The sequence below is a fragment of the Musca domestica genome, unplaced genomic scaffold, assembly GCF_030504385.1.
Source record: "Musca domestica strain aabys unplaced genomic scaffold, Musca_domestica.polishedcontigs.V.1.1 112, whole genome shotgun sequence".
In the NCBI taxonomy this organism is placed as follows: Eukaryota; Metazoa; Arthropoda; class Insecta; order Diptera; family Muscidae; genus Musca; species Musca domestica.
Window position 1 is genome coordinate 626,697 of NW_026712140.1, and position 15,417 is coordinate 642,113.

General features: G+C 32.1%; 1 protein-coding gene and 1 long non-coding RNA gene across 2 annotated transcripts in view; one reads left to right on the forward strand and one right to left on the reverse strand.

The window, feature by feature from the left end:
• LOC101898988 (headcase protein) overlaps positions 1–5,232 on the reverse strand; it is a 389,567-nt gene extending 384,335 nt beyond the window's left edge. The window contains exon 1 of the mRNA XM_005178123.4: positions 3,621–5,232. The gene's annotated coding sequence lies outside the window, so the exon portion shown is untranslated. The remainder of the gene's footprint in view (positions 1–3,620) is intronic.
• Positions 5,233–5,503: 271 nt separating this feature from the next.
• Positions 5,504–8,119, forward strand: LOC109611743 (uncharacterized). Its single transcript, XR_002194080.2, has 4 exons — positions 5,504–5,762; positions 5,841–6,126; positions 6,270–6,575; positions 7,808–8,119. It is a non-coding gene; the product is annotated as an uncharacterized LOC109611743 (long non-coding RNA).
• The last annotated feature ends 7,298 nt before the right edge of the window (positions 8,120–15,417 follow it).

Below are 15,417 nucleotides of genomic sequence, written 5' to 3' on the forward strand. Positions count from 1 at the left end.
CGGATAGCTATTTTCATTAGTTTCAAAATATATCTACCTATTGTTATGTTCCAGGACAACAAGAATATAAAATTTTTAAATACGATAACCGTTTTCTCGTTGTATCGAAAAAAAAATCAAAACTAGTAGATTCCTGCAGGTTCTGAAGCATAGGGTAAGCGTACCTAAGTTCAGTAGTCGGCACTTTTTATTTATAAGCTCTAATAAATAAAACAATTATAACTAAATGTGAACAGAAATTTTTGTTTGATTCAAATGTAATGTCAGCTATCTTTGTGTACAATTTAACTAAACAAAAATATATTATTTTAATAAATTATTTTTTATTATTATTAGTTATCCTTACAAAAAAAATCGGACTATTGGAACATGTCATACCGACAACAATTGGCAAGTGGTGCCGACTACTGACAAAAAAGCAATATTTTAATAAAACTCCAAATTTATGAAATTTAAGAAAAAGTTATTAAAATTTTTTTATTATTGCAAAAACTATACAAAATTCCGAATTTGAAAAAAAATAACTTTGTAATAATTGAAAAGTTCCACTCGGAATGGTGAACGATTGAAAATACGAAAATCCTAAAGAGCCTATCCCTGAGGCACCAAAAAAACTTTTCCGAAATCATGGTAAAAAGGGAAAAAATAAATGCTCTGCCATAAAGTGAGATAAACAATTTTCCCTTTTTGATATATGCCCGTGAAGATAAATTTTAAAATATAAATGCAATGTGTTGGTGCGCAAGGGGTTAATTGAAAAATAGTTTTTTTTTAATATTAATGATTTTTACCACTTTTTTTGGATAAATCAATGTATTTTTAAATTAATTTAAATTAAATTAATTAATTAAATTAATTTAACAGGAAAATGACACAATTTCCCGACGAGGACGAATAACCAGAGTGGTGTTGGCGGTAGGGAAACTGCATTGAAAATGCTGAATTGCACAAAAACTATGCTAGCTGCGTCATTGAGTCTTAAATGAAAGGTCTCGAGGAGTACTTTCTGGCCATATATGCCTTATATTCCCAACTGATTTCAGATAATCGAATTTTTTCGATTTTCTAACCAAAGTGGCGGTTTCGCTAGGGAAACTGCATGGAAAATGCTGAATTGCACAAAAACTATGCGAGCTGCGTCATTGAGGTGGGTCTTAAATGAAAGGTATCGAGGAGTACTTTCTGGCTATATATGCCTTATATTCCCAACTGATTTCAGATAATCGAATTTTTTCGATTTTCTAACCAAAGTGGCTGTTTCGGTAGGGAAACTGCATGGAAAATGCTGAATTGCACAAAAACTATGCTAGCTGCGTCATTGAGGCGGGTCTTAAATGAAAGGTCTCGAGGAGTACTTTCTGGCTTTATATGCCTTATATTCCCAACTGATTTCAGATAATCGAATTTTTTCGATTTTCTAACCAAAGTGGCGGTTTCGGTAGGGAAACTGCATGGAAACATGCACAAAAACTAGTCCCCTGTTACGACCTAAATAATTACACTCGTATCCATGATCCAAAATGCATCAATAATCATAACAGTGGCAAAGTCCAAAACTGCCTCACTTACCTAGGCAAGCGGCTGGCAACACTGAATACATTACGGACACAATTTCGAACAAGTTTGAACGTTCAGATGTTTGATGATTGCCTATAGTAGGCAATGTACAGAAGACGTTCTGGATAAACAATATGTATGAGTGTGTGTGCGAATAACGTTTCATTGTTTTTTTTTTTTTTTTTTTTTTTTTTTTTTTTTTTTTTTTTTTTTTTGAAGAGAAGCACATCACTCAAATTTTAGTTTGTGAAGTTGCACATAGACCGTTGAAGGAGTTAATTTTGTGAAATTGAATGGTTAAAAAAATGAAGAAACAAATTTAGCTATTTTCAATTTCTGCAAAAATATAAATATATAAATTTTTTAATTTTATTTTAATTTTTACAGCAAATTCATCTTTGAAATATAACATACGAAAAAAGCTAAAAAATTAATCAGCTAAAAATTAAAAGCTAAAAAATTAAAGCTAAAAAATTAATCAAAAAATTCGATTATCTGAAATCAGTTGGGAATATAAGGCATATATAGCCAGAAAGTACTCCTCGAGACCTTTCATTTAAGACCCGCCTCAATGACGCAGCTAGCATAGTTTTTGTGCAATTCAGCATTTTCCATGCAGTTTCCCTACCGAAACCGCCACTTTGGTTAGAAAATCGAAAAAATTCGATTATCTGAAATCAGTTGGGAATATAAGGCATATATAGCCAGAAAGTACTCCTCGAGACCTTTCATTTAAGACCCGCCTCAATGTCGCAGCTAGCATACTTTTTGTGCAATTCAGCATTTTCCATGCAGTTTCCCTACCGAAACCGCCACTTTGGTTAGAAAATCGAAAAAATTCGATTATCTGAAATCAGTTGGGAATATAAGGCATATATAGCCAGAAAGTACTCCTCGAGACCTTTCATTTAAGACCCGCCTCAATGACGCAGCTAGCATAGTTTTTGTGCAATTCAGCATTTTCCCTACCGCCAACACTACTCTGGTTATTCGTCCTCGTCGGGAAATTGTGTCATTTTCCTGTTAAATTAATTTAATTAGTCAATTTAATTTAAATTAATTTAAAAATACGTTGATTTATCCAAAAAAATGGTAAAAATCATTAATATTAAAAAAAACTATTTTTCAATTAACCCCTTGCGCACCAACACATTGCATTTATATTTTACAATTTATCTTCACGGGCATTTTTGATATTAAAAAATAACAGATTCTTGAAAGTTCTGGAACAGGACAAAAATAAAATACGTATACTCCCTCTGTCCCAGCAAGAAACCACTAGTTTTACAATTTTCTTCGATATTATAAATGTAAACTCGGCTTAACTTTCAGATTTTTGTTGTTCTGGAACATAACAGTAATTTGAAATTATTTTTCAAAATTTCAAGTAAAAAAAAAACAAAATTAGCAATAATAGACAGACGAAAGTGTTAATCACACACGCAATGATACGGTTTCAGAAAAATTCAAAAATTATTTTAAAAATGTTTTTGTTAATTATAATCTTCATAAAATAGATTATCTGGTGGTCTTTTTTTGGATTTAGAAAATTGTTCTGTTCCAGAACTGCAAGAATGTAAAAGTATTTACTATTAAAACCAAAGTTCCCTTTAAGATATCGAAAAAATTCCAAAGTAGTAGATTCTTGCAGGTTCTGGAACAGCCCAAATATCACAAATGCTCTGTTTCAGTACCTGCAACAAATTACTGGTTTTGCATTTTTTTCCGATATCATAAAGGGAAAATTGGTTATGGTAGTAAAAACTTTATTATTTTTGGAGTTCTGGAATAAACAATAAATTGTATTTTTGAAATTTACTTCTTGGACGTAAGTAGTATTCCAGAGAACCTCTAAACGCTTCCATTCCTATTTTAAGTCCCGTATTCAATCCCATTTATTGTCCTCTAGCCCATTCGTATCCTACCTACATCGCTCTTACATTGAACAAAAAAATCCCACTACAAACTCTCACTTTCATTGAAAATTCCATGCATTTGTAGGATAGTGTAAAAATGACATTAGAATTATGAAATTATTCGCACAAAAAAAACCAATCCAATACCTGTACTGCACTTGCATTCACTTTTTTCCACTGATTTTTTTTTTTTCTTTTTAGATTAATAATAACAACAAATTCACATTGTCTGGCACATTTTGTTGTTTGTTTTGGTTTTTCTTTGATTGATTTATATAAAAAAACAACAAACAAACACACAACTGTCACTTTTTACGCACCGGTCACTGTGTTGTGATGAGAAAAAAATCTCGCAGCACACAATCAACAAATATCTGCTGCTGATGCTATGATTGTTGTTGCTATTGCTTTTTTCTTGATTGGGTGAATGTTATTGTTATTATTGTTTTTTATTTTTCTTTTTTTTCAATAAATTTTAATCCATAGAAATTTTCAACGTTGAATGACTTTTCTTCATTGTAGATGTTAGCAGACGCGCTCCCCACACACACTTACTCACACAGTTCGTGAATGTTGAAAAAACACACGCGAATTTGTTGCGGTCGCGGGGCCAGAAAATTCAATCGAATAAAAGCGGCTGGCTGGAGCAACAACAAAGCTGGAGGGTATTGTCAAAAACAAGAAAATAAATTTATTTTATTTTCTTTCAATTGTTGGTGAAAAAAGTCCACGGAGAGGCTATGGCTATTTTTCGATAAATCAACGATGATGAATTTTCAAAGATTTTGCATTATTGTTGTTATTGTAATTTTTATTGCTGCTGATTTTCAAGGATTGCCCACCACTGCCTGTGCCGCTGCCACTACAGTTCGGTTGTGTATTCCTCCTCTGCTTTAGAAATGCCATAAATTTACAGTTAATTTTGTCCGTATTAGCAATGATGGTCTGTCCGTCCCGCGTTGGAACAGAATGAGGTGTAAATTACAGCACAGCACAACGCGACACACAAACAAACGAAAGCACTCACAGCACTTGTAAATAAGGTTTGTGCACGTTTTTCTTTGCTCTTTTCGTGTTTGAATAGAAAATTTGGCAATAATTTGTTTTTGATTTCACAAAATGGTTTTGCAATTTCTTGTTTGGTCTGGTGGTTTAGATTGTTCTCAATTTGTTTTGCACTTTATTCCAGCGTTTTGTTGTATGGGCACTTCTCCCCACAAATTAATTGATTTGGATGTAGGCGTACCCCGAAAAAAACCGAACAAATGTTTTTTATTATTGTTGGTGTTATTGTTTTAATAAACCCGAAAAAATCATGCATGCAATTGATTTTCTGATTGTTGCTATTTTGTTTTTTTTTCTTTTTTTGCTTTGATTTTATTTGTTTCTGCTTTATCTTGGCTTTTCGTTCTAGTAGGAATTCTTTTTACTTTTTGTTTTTTTTTCTTTTTTTGATTACACGACAATTGTGTTTTGTTATTTCACTTCCAAAACTTTTGTTGTTGTCGTTGTTTTTTGTTTTCGCTTGTTTCTATACAAAACAATATGCGGATTCTTTTTGGTGGTGATTTTTTGAATAGAAAACAAATGAAATGCTATTGCAATAAGTTTGCTGTTGTTGTTTTCACATTTGCTGCGCTTGCTTTTTCCTGTTGTTGTTGTTCTTGTTAACGAGCGCGCTCCGAACTCTCTCACATTCAATTCAACACAACTTGTTCAGCAGAAAGCGAAATTCATACTAAAAATTCACAAGAAAAATTGTGAATGAAGCTACCCAACCGGGGCGCAGTAGCTGCGGCGGCGACGCCAACGTCAACGTCAGTTCAAACATGTGCTTTGCAATGATGTTGGCGGCACACACTCTGCTCAGTGTTGTGCCGGTTGGCAGAGAGAGAGAGTATGCAATTTGAGAGAACGAAAAAAACAAATGTGTTTTCGCTCTCCAGAATGTGCTGGCCGTCTCGTTGATTCTCGGCAGCAGGCATTTGGTTAGAATATTGTAAAAATTCTGTACAATTTAAGGGTGACTGCCTGGTGGTGGCGACGGTGGCATCATTGAATTTTTCCCTCACCCTACTCACGGTATTGGTTGCTGCAAATGCCTGGCCCAAGAAAATATGCTATGCTGCAGAAAAAAAATCCCAAATGGAATTCTTATTTGAATGCGTTTTGTTTTGCCAGAGTCGGGGGAGAATATATCTATTAAATTGGTTGGTTCCCAAGCCAAGGGTGGGTGTTGCCAACATCTCCTTCTAACCTTCTAACCCGACAAGGCAGCCCCAAATAAGGGTGAGTGAGTTTTCTTCTAACATGAATGATAATTTGTTTTTTGCTTGGCTGTTAGACAATTTTTCCTTTTCACTTCAGGTTCAAGGATTCTTATTGGAGGATTGGGTTAGCTGGGGAGGATGAAAATGTTTCATTAACTTTCCTTTTTTGGGGTGGAAAAATTTTTGGCGCAAATTTTCCTCTTCGCTGGCCAGCAAACAAACTCTTGCCATGTGGTTGTTGTTGGTGTTGGGAAAATTGCCAAGTTTTTCCTCGCAACGAAGGTTTCATTAATCCTTCAGCTACAACGAATTTTCAGTCACAGTCTGACTGTGGTGGAGTGTGGTGTGGTGTTGCTTTTGGGCAAAAAGGATACGAGAAGAAGGTAAATTTTTCTTGTTTTCTGATTTTGCTTCAATTCGTAGCTATCATAGAAGAATAAGAACAACAACTCCAACAATCGTAAAGGAAAAAAAATTGTGAATTTTTGGTTTAATTCCATTTTGTGTGTTTGTTATCTCTTTTAAGGTGAATTTTTTCTCTCCTGTGATTTTATCGGTGATATAAGCTCCAAGCTTAAAACAGAATCTGATAGCCATTCTACCAAGTAGAAATATCGGATAACAAATAAATAAGTCCACCTAGTGAAAGTTGTGCTGTATATAACTAACAGCGTCGTGTAGCACAGTAAGGGAATATGCGAGAATTCCACATTAAGGCGGGAGGCCTACTACCAAAGGATTATGGGAGAACTTGTATGTTCTACTTGTTGGGCTAACACTGGAAAAAGGTGGATTTTACAATGTGCGGAGGAGAAGTTTTAAAACAAATGTGGTAAGTTCCCCTTTTTTGATAAAAACAATAATTTACATAACATATTTATATATATATTCGAAATTAAGAAAAAAAGAAAAATTAAATAAATTTTTTTTTAAAGTTAGAAAATACTTTGTCATAAATAAATTTTTAAAAATACCAAAATTTAAGAAAAAAAAAATTGGATATATATATATATATATATATATATATATATATTTTTTTTTTTTTTTTTTTTTTTTTAAGTGAAAAAATTATAAATTAAATGCAACATTTTTTAAACTTAAAAAAATACTTTGTCATAAATAAATTTTTAAAGACACTAATAAAATTTTAAAAATAATAAGACAATTTAAAAAAGAAAATGAAAATATATTTTCATTTTTTTTAAAGTGAAAAAATTATAGTTTAATTGTTTTGTTTTTTTTTTTAAGGAAAACAAAAATTAAGAAAATTTAAATTTAAAAAAAATTTAAAATTTTTATTTCAACAAATTAATATATGAAACACAAAATTTTAGTTGTTTTATATATTTGGCTAATTTATTTATGATTTATTTATGATTTAATAATTTTGTATTTTATTTATTTATTTTGTCAAAATTAATAAAAATGAACATAATATTCTAGAATGTTTTGTTGCTAAATTAAAACGAAAAAGGCTAATTATGTTATAATGTTATTTTTTTATCGTTCTAATTTAACAATAAACAATTATAAATTTAAAAATTTATATTCCGACAAAATATTCATTTTTTTAAAAATTCAATGTTTTGAACATTCTTCGTTTTTTTTTTTTAAAAAAAATTAAAAAAATATATAATTAAATAAATTTCCATAAATGATTCGAGTTGCAATGGTTTATTATTTATTTTCGTTATTTTTTTCACTTAAAATAAAAGTTTTAACTAAAACACATTACAAAAGTTTGTATTTATATAATTTTTCTTTTTAATATTGTCAAACTCAAACACACAAAATTTTATATACTTATTTATATCTATTTTAACAAATATTTTAATCGACAAAAATATATGAAACAAACGTGAATGTTTTCGGATTCCTATAAAAATAACTCTCAAATTTATATGGCGACAAAATATTTTTTATTTTATTTATTTATTTTTTTTGGTCATTGGAAATTGAAATTTATTAATTGTATTTTATTTGATATTTTTATTTTTGTATAAACATATTTACCATAAACGTTTACTTTATTAATAAAATTTGCTCTTTTCTCTTTCATTTTAGATATTTGCTAATAAAACTGTGATCGGTCTTGATGTGATAAAAAAAGTTTAAAACTTTTAAAATATTTCTGCCTGTCGATAATGTTTTGAACATCGGTGAAATGTGAAGACTTGGACCGTTTAAACGGTTGCTGTGTAAAGATGCCAGAAAGTGGATGCCATGGACTCATCATACACCATAAATTTTTGATATGCTCCAAGCATAGTAAGTCCCATAATTGTGATTATGGGACTACAAAACGTGCCTTGCCAAAAAAACGGCAATATTTCAACCCAAAATCAAATTAAAACGAAAAACATTATAGCAACTATTACGGAGGAGAAACGACATACGTATATTATTTACATATTTTTAACTGTGATAATTTGTAGACTAACTGTGATATTTTCTCAAAAACTGTGATATTTTTAATATATATATATATATATATATATATATATATATATAAATAACTGTGATAATTGTTAAATATTTTTCGTTAAACTGTTGTCATTACTTTTTTATTTTAATAACTTTTATTATTTTTATGTTATTGTTTTTCATTCGTTATTATTGTTATTTTTTATTGATTCTTTCTTTTTTTTTGTAAAAACTATATTATTATTTTTAAGGTTTACTTTAATTTTAACATTACACCCTATATTACTTTTCATTTAATTTTAAATAATTTTTATTCTTTTATCATTATACACTTTATTTACAAATATTCCAAATGTATATGATTTTCTAAAATTTGTTTTGTTTGTGTATAAATAACAATAACATCACTTGTTTAAATTTTATCTCTTTTGTCTTTTTATTTATCTTTGGTCTTTAGTTATTTGTGTCTTTTTTAGGTGTAAAGTTTCCTTAGATTTTTTAATTCGTATTATTTTCATCATCTCTTGAATATATGATAATTTTGCTTCTGTGATAAAAATAACTTAAACTGTGATATTTTAACTGTGATACACTATTTACACATTCTTTGTATATTTTCCATTTTTTTTTGTTGTAAATTTTTTTATTAGTTCTGGAAAATATTTTTACATTTTGAAATTATAACATTATTTGCGAATATGATTTGTGACAGATCATAAGCATTCTTGTCTTGAATTTGTTGTAAAATCATGTTTGCGTCTACATTTTTATGATATTTAAAATACATTAATGATTTCCTTTAGACTAATGTGATATTTGTAACAATCTGTGATAATCCAAATTAACTGTGATATGTATGTTTATTCTATTAAGTTTTACTCGTAAGATTTTATGTACTTAAGGATAACTGTGATATAACTTTAAATTTTGTATTATAGTGGAATAGTGTTTAAGCCTATTTTCATAAGATATGTTCTGTGCCAAATTTGAAAAAAAAAATAAATAAAAAAATCTTTCCGAAATGTGGTGGAAAGACACCGAAATATGGTTGTTTTTGTGGACTTAAGTGAAATTATCAGCTTTTGAAAACAGTAAAACTGAAAAAGAAAAATTCAAACATTCCATGGTCAAGTATTACAGTACTCATTAGGAGTTAGTTCTCTATTTTAGATTATATTCTTCCTTGATAGAGGAGAAATTACAAAATATTTGGTCGGACATAAATGTAAATGTCTTGCCAGTTGTACAACCATATCTTTATAAGAACTGCAAAGTATATATTTGACAGCGTAGGGATATCAAGTAAAAACCAGTAAGGAAAAGTCAAAAGTCGGGCGGGCCGAGTATATGATACCCTAAACCACTATGTACATTTAGTAGAGCTCTCATAACAAAAGAATTTCAATAGGGTTCATCCTTAAGCCAAACCAATATTGTTTACAAAATTTTATATCAATCGGATACCACTATGTGGTGTAAGGTATAAAAATTTAAATGGTATGATTGCATGAACATGTATCTTGGTTTAGTAGTTTCTTTTTAGTTTCTCGGTCATATAGCTAGAGAGGTCAAAACGTCATTTGATACGGTCAAAACGTGCCTGATCGAAACAACGGTTTTAGAACCAAATCCGTTTCAGGACATTTTGGGTCGATCTAGCGATGTCCGTCCGTCTGTTTGGCTGGTGCGCACGATAACTCTCGAAGGGAGTATTCGATTTAGTCCAAACTTGGTACATCGTAATATTTTTGTCAAACTTAGATCGAGGTCGGAGATGGGCAATATCGGTCCGCTCCTTCGGGTAAAAGGGCAATGGGTAAACGGGCAATCCATCCACACCATCAAGTACCTTCCCCAAAAAGGGTCAACATTTTGTATAACTACAACTCTTTTAAAGTGTGATGCAAGGATGGAATATATCGGTCCACTCCTTCTGGTACCTCTTCCGCAAAAGGTCGAAATTTTAAATATCCATTAAGCTCATAAAACGCGAAATTAACATCCGATTCCATTTAGACCTGGCACATCTGAATATTTCTATCAACACAGGATTTGTTATAAAAACGGTAGAGATTGGACCATTCCTTGTGGTACCTACCCTACAAAGGGTCAAAGTTTTGCATAACCAAAACATTTATTAAATCCGAAATAAGCGTCAGGTCATCTTTATATTTCACACAGCCCAATATTTCCACTAGCAAAAGATCTGTTGTGAATATGGGATATATCGGTTCCCTCCTTCGGGTACCTCCCCCACAAAGGCTCAAAATTTTGAATATCCACGAAGCTCATAAAAAGCGAAATTAACATCCGATTCAATTCAAAACTTGGAACATCTCAATATTTCCATCAACACAAGATCTGTTATAAAGATGTTAAAGATGGGACCATTTCTTTTGCTACCTGGCCCACATAGGGTTCAAGATTTTGAAAAACAAAACGCTCAAAGAAGCAATCAACACTCTTCAAATTTCACTCATACAAACATTTTTATTAACACAATATCTATTGTGCAGATGATATATATCTGTGAAATGACCAATGCCCATTCCTTCGGAACTTACTCCATAAGTGGCATTTGAATAATCATAACAAAAGTCAAAATATTTTTAAATAATCGTACATTGGCTGAGGATATACATCTGTCGGCAAAAGACCTTTTAGAATCAAATACTCTTATATGAGGGCTATATAAACACCTGGATTTATATAGGCGATTCGATATAATAACTTCAAATACAGAATATCAAACAATTACTTTGAAAATACTGAAAACACTAACATATCAAATATTGAAAATTTCGTTGTGTGGAAGCCATACCAAAACGTGAACCGTCATAATCAACTTTCTGATATTGGAGGTAATACCAAAACAATTTATTTGAAAAACATGGTTTCAATAGCCAAAACACCGAACAACCGGAGGTTCCGTTATATGGGTGTTATACGAAAAACAGTGGCCACCATAGACATACTTGTGCCAGAGGTGGTGGAACCTTTTCCGAACATTAAATACATTAAAGACTCTAGACTAAAGATTCCTTTAAACATTTGACTAAAATTATCCAAATACTTTATATGGAGGTAACATTATGAGCGGTGTATCTTCAAACAGCCGATTTTGCTGAAATATATTTTATTTAACCGAAGAACTTAGTCCCTGAATACCTTAAAATTTGTGGTGTTGTAACACATGGGATCTCTCAAAATCAAATCAGAAATTCTACGGACCTTAATTTTGTTCAGAAGCTCGAGTGATCTTCACAGACAGACAGAAGTCTAAAATTCATATTTTAAGGAGCTATAAGCGGAGTGACAACTAAGTATGGTGGAATGTAAAACATAAAACAAAAAAATTAAATTTTTGTCAGTGAAGGTCCTCAACAATCCATATTCTTAAAAAAAGTACAATAAAGACGTCGAATCAGTTTAACTAACCAAATATATTATATTTTAATGAATTAATTTATTATTAATATTAATTATTCTTACAAAAAAATTGGTATGCCGACTGTTGGAAAATGCCATACCGACAATTGGCAAGTGGTGCCGACTACTGGCAAAAAAACATTGTTTTAATAAAACTACAAATTTATAAAATTTAATAAAAAGTTATTAAAACTTTATTTCTTATTGCAAAAACTATACAAAATTTCGAATCTGAATAAATTAACTTTGTAATAATTGAAAAGTTCCACTCAGAATGGTGAGCGATTAAAAACGCGAAAATCCTAAAAGTGCCGACTACTGGTACACTTACCCTAGTAAGGTATTCGATTTTATTATGACCCAAATATGTGAGAAAGTACTCCTTAGGTCAGTATGTTCCAGTAGTCGGCATTTTTATGTATAATCTCAAATGTATTAAATTAAAAAAAAAATAAATTAATATAAGCCACGAAGATGATGTCAGTTATGATTGTGTAAAATATCTTAAAAAAAATATGTGTTTTTCTATTGAAATTCACATTTTGTCAAAGGATATTCTAATAGGCATCTAATGGAATGAATAACAAAAAAAAATTAATTTATTTCGATAAAAACTGCAAATCGAATGAAACTCGGCAAGACACCGTCTACCAAACAGAACGCCGTCATCTCCCACCAACTCCTCACAACATTCAGCGATGACTGAAGAGACATCAAAAATAAAACCTACAAACAGTAAATATTTTCATGAACGCAACCCATTCACTTTCATGCCGGAAGCCATACTGGCAACATCAAACCAATTCGATTCACTAACTATTTACCCCTCCAACTAGTTGGAACAAGGTACTGCAAAGCGATGTCGAACATGTTGCACATTCAAACCAATAAGAATTGACAAAATACTATCGAACTGGCTGAGCAGAGCTAAGATACGACGACGACGTCAACCTCGACGTAGCATCGCCACAAATGTTGTTGTCAAACGCCGAGCAGCAGCAACACATCAAACCATAACGAATAAGCAAACAAAACATAGCCGGCAAAATAAAAATAAACACAAATAAAAAAGCCGGTCGGTTGGTCTCGGCGGTGCTTGAGTGTGTGTGTGTTTGTGCTCGCGTCTAATATGAATGGAACTGCTTTTGCACAAGTTTTTGTTTTTCTGTGTGTGAGAAAGCTGCGAAGTTTCTCATTTCATTCTTCTGCTCTCTACGTTTGCAGTTTTGGAATATGCTTTGGTTTTCTTTCGTCAGCAACGGCCTGCTGCTATAATATTTCATGACAGTGTTTTGTTAGGGTTGCCGTAGCTTTGCTCGGTTTAGTGATTTGAACGTTATCAAATATTTGAAATAACTGTACAAATTTATTGCAAAACAATGAATTCAATTGTGGGTCTTAACTTAAAAGATTTTTTTTCGTAGAAAGCTTCAAAATCTTAAAAATTAAAGACTACCGTTTAATTAGTGATATGCCAATACCTTTAGAAATACGTCAAACTACTTCCTTGCCAATAATACGTTTCCTACAAAAAAATGTTAGAAATCGTCGAAGTCTGCTGCCTATGGTGAAAATTACAAAATCGATTATAAGTTCATGGGATCAGTTGAAAAAAAAAATCACCTCAAAGAATCTAAAATCGAAATTGTACTCGAAAGACAAAATTCAAATCGATTTTTAACTGATTGGACCAAGTCGGAAGAACGAAAAGTGGACTTTGCCGTTGAAGGTAAAATTCCCAAAGTCTATTTTTGTGTTTTACAGAGAGAATGTCGTCCCAAAAATAGGCAATATCTGGCCAATAAAAATTGATAAACAATTAAAAAAAAACCAAATCATTAGACCATTTTTTTAATATGCTCAAGTTCTCGCCGGATCTTGTGTTGGTAGAAATATAGGTGTATGAATTCGAAAAGAATCTCTGCTCAGTTCGTATTTTATTTGCGTTATGGCTATTCAAAATTGTGATTCGTTGTAGGGGAAGTACAAGAAGGATAGCTTATTACAATTACTATTTTTTCACATTTTCTAATGGATATAATTATTCAAATCACTTTGTGGGGAAGAGGTGGGTCGATGACCTCCAGAATCCTGATAACTCCATATTATGAGGTCGCTTAAGAAAGCTATAGGAAAAGATCAGCCAGAACCAAACACCGATGAATAGGTAAGGATGTTCATCATAACCAACGTTTTGTTTTTATATAGCTTCATTTTAAACTGGAGATCCCAAAAAACTCTAATGGAGAATTTTTAATAAACTTCAGATATTTTAAGGGGCAACAATATTAAATGAGCATATACCAAACCTTGAACCAACATTGACTATTTTCTGCCACAAGTGTCGGTATATACAGGGTGAGATGAAAAAACTGGAACCAACATCAGACTGCTGTCATTTCTAAGACAATCGTACGACAGCTGTTAAAATGATTCCAGTGACAGCTCATTATATTATTTACAAGCGTACAAAAACAGTTTTTTCCAGAAAAAAGTTATTCGTGATGGATTTTAAGCGTGATAGTGCGATTTCTTTATATTTGACTGGAAAACAACAAGTGGCCATAGATAGAGCACTTCAGCATTTAAATGTGAATAAATCTTTTGTATCTCGTACTATCGCTCTTTACCGTGATACTGATAGCGTAGCCCGACGTCAAGAAGTGGACGGAAGAAAACATCAACAAATGGTTCAGCAGAAATGGTTCGAAAGGTAAAAAAGCGACTTGATCGAAACCCGCATTGCAGTGGCCGAAATATGGCTCGTGAGCTGAACATACCGCCATATTTTAATCGGCAAATATCGAAAAATGAGTTTGGGGTAAAGCCATTAAAATTCCAAAAATGCAAGAACTTACACCGCCACAGACAGAAAATAGACTCAAAAGAGCTAAAGAGTTGTTTCGCTTGACCGAAAGTGGTGAACTGCCGAATTTGATTTTCTCTGATGAGAAAACATTCGTTGTCCAGCAGTTTTTAAACAAACAAAATGATCGTGTTTACTTGTCAAAGAGGTCAGCTGAAAATGTGCACCTTCGGTTGGACACCAGAACTTAAGCGCTCTCCGATAGTATTATTCGACCGTGGCATCAGAATAAATGCCGAATATTATCGCGAAAATATTCTGGACGGTGGGCACGTAAACATTTTGGCCGCAGACATTGGACATTTCACTCAGCACGCGCCATGCAAGAATGGTTACAAAATGAGGTTCGTCGCTAAGTTTCCAGCGCACAATGGCCACCAAAATCTTCGGATACTAATCCGTTGGACTATTGTGTCTGGAGTATTTTGGAAAGCAAGGTTGGCATTAAAAAATACCAAAGTGTCGAACATTTCAAGCAAGCGCTTCGCCGAGAATGGATCAAAATACCGCAGAGCAATATTCGGGCACCGCGTGACGGTTTCATTGTTCGTTTGAAAGCCATAATTCGTGCCAAAGGTGACCATTCGAACAAATCTAAACTTATTCTAAAATATGATCCTATTTCCGACAGTTTTACCTTTCCTTCAATAAAATAAAAAAAAAAATTAAAATTATGGCGTTTTACTTTGTTGCAGTTTTTTTTTTTTGTATCTCTTTAACCTAAACCAACGCTAAATACCAATCGTCAAAATGCCGAATATCGGGAGGTACCATTATATGGGGGCTAGTATTTGATCCTCGACAAAAGTTAATAATAATTGTATCAAATTTCATCCACTTCTGCCAACTTCTTCTATTTTTGGACTTTTTATATGAACTCGCGACATAATGCGAAGTGTAGGGCGTCTCCGTATTATCTTGTATTTTCGGATTCAACCCATTTTGTAGACTTACG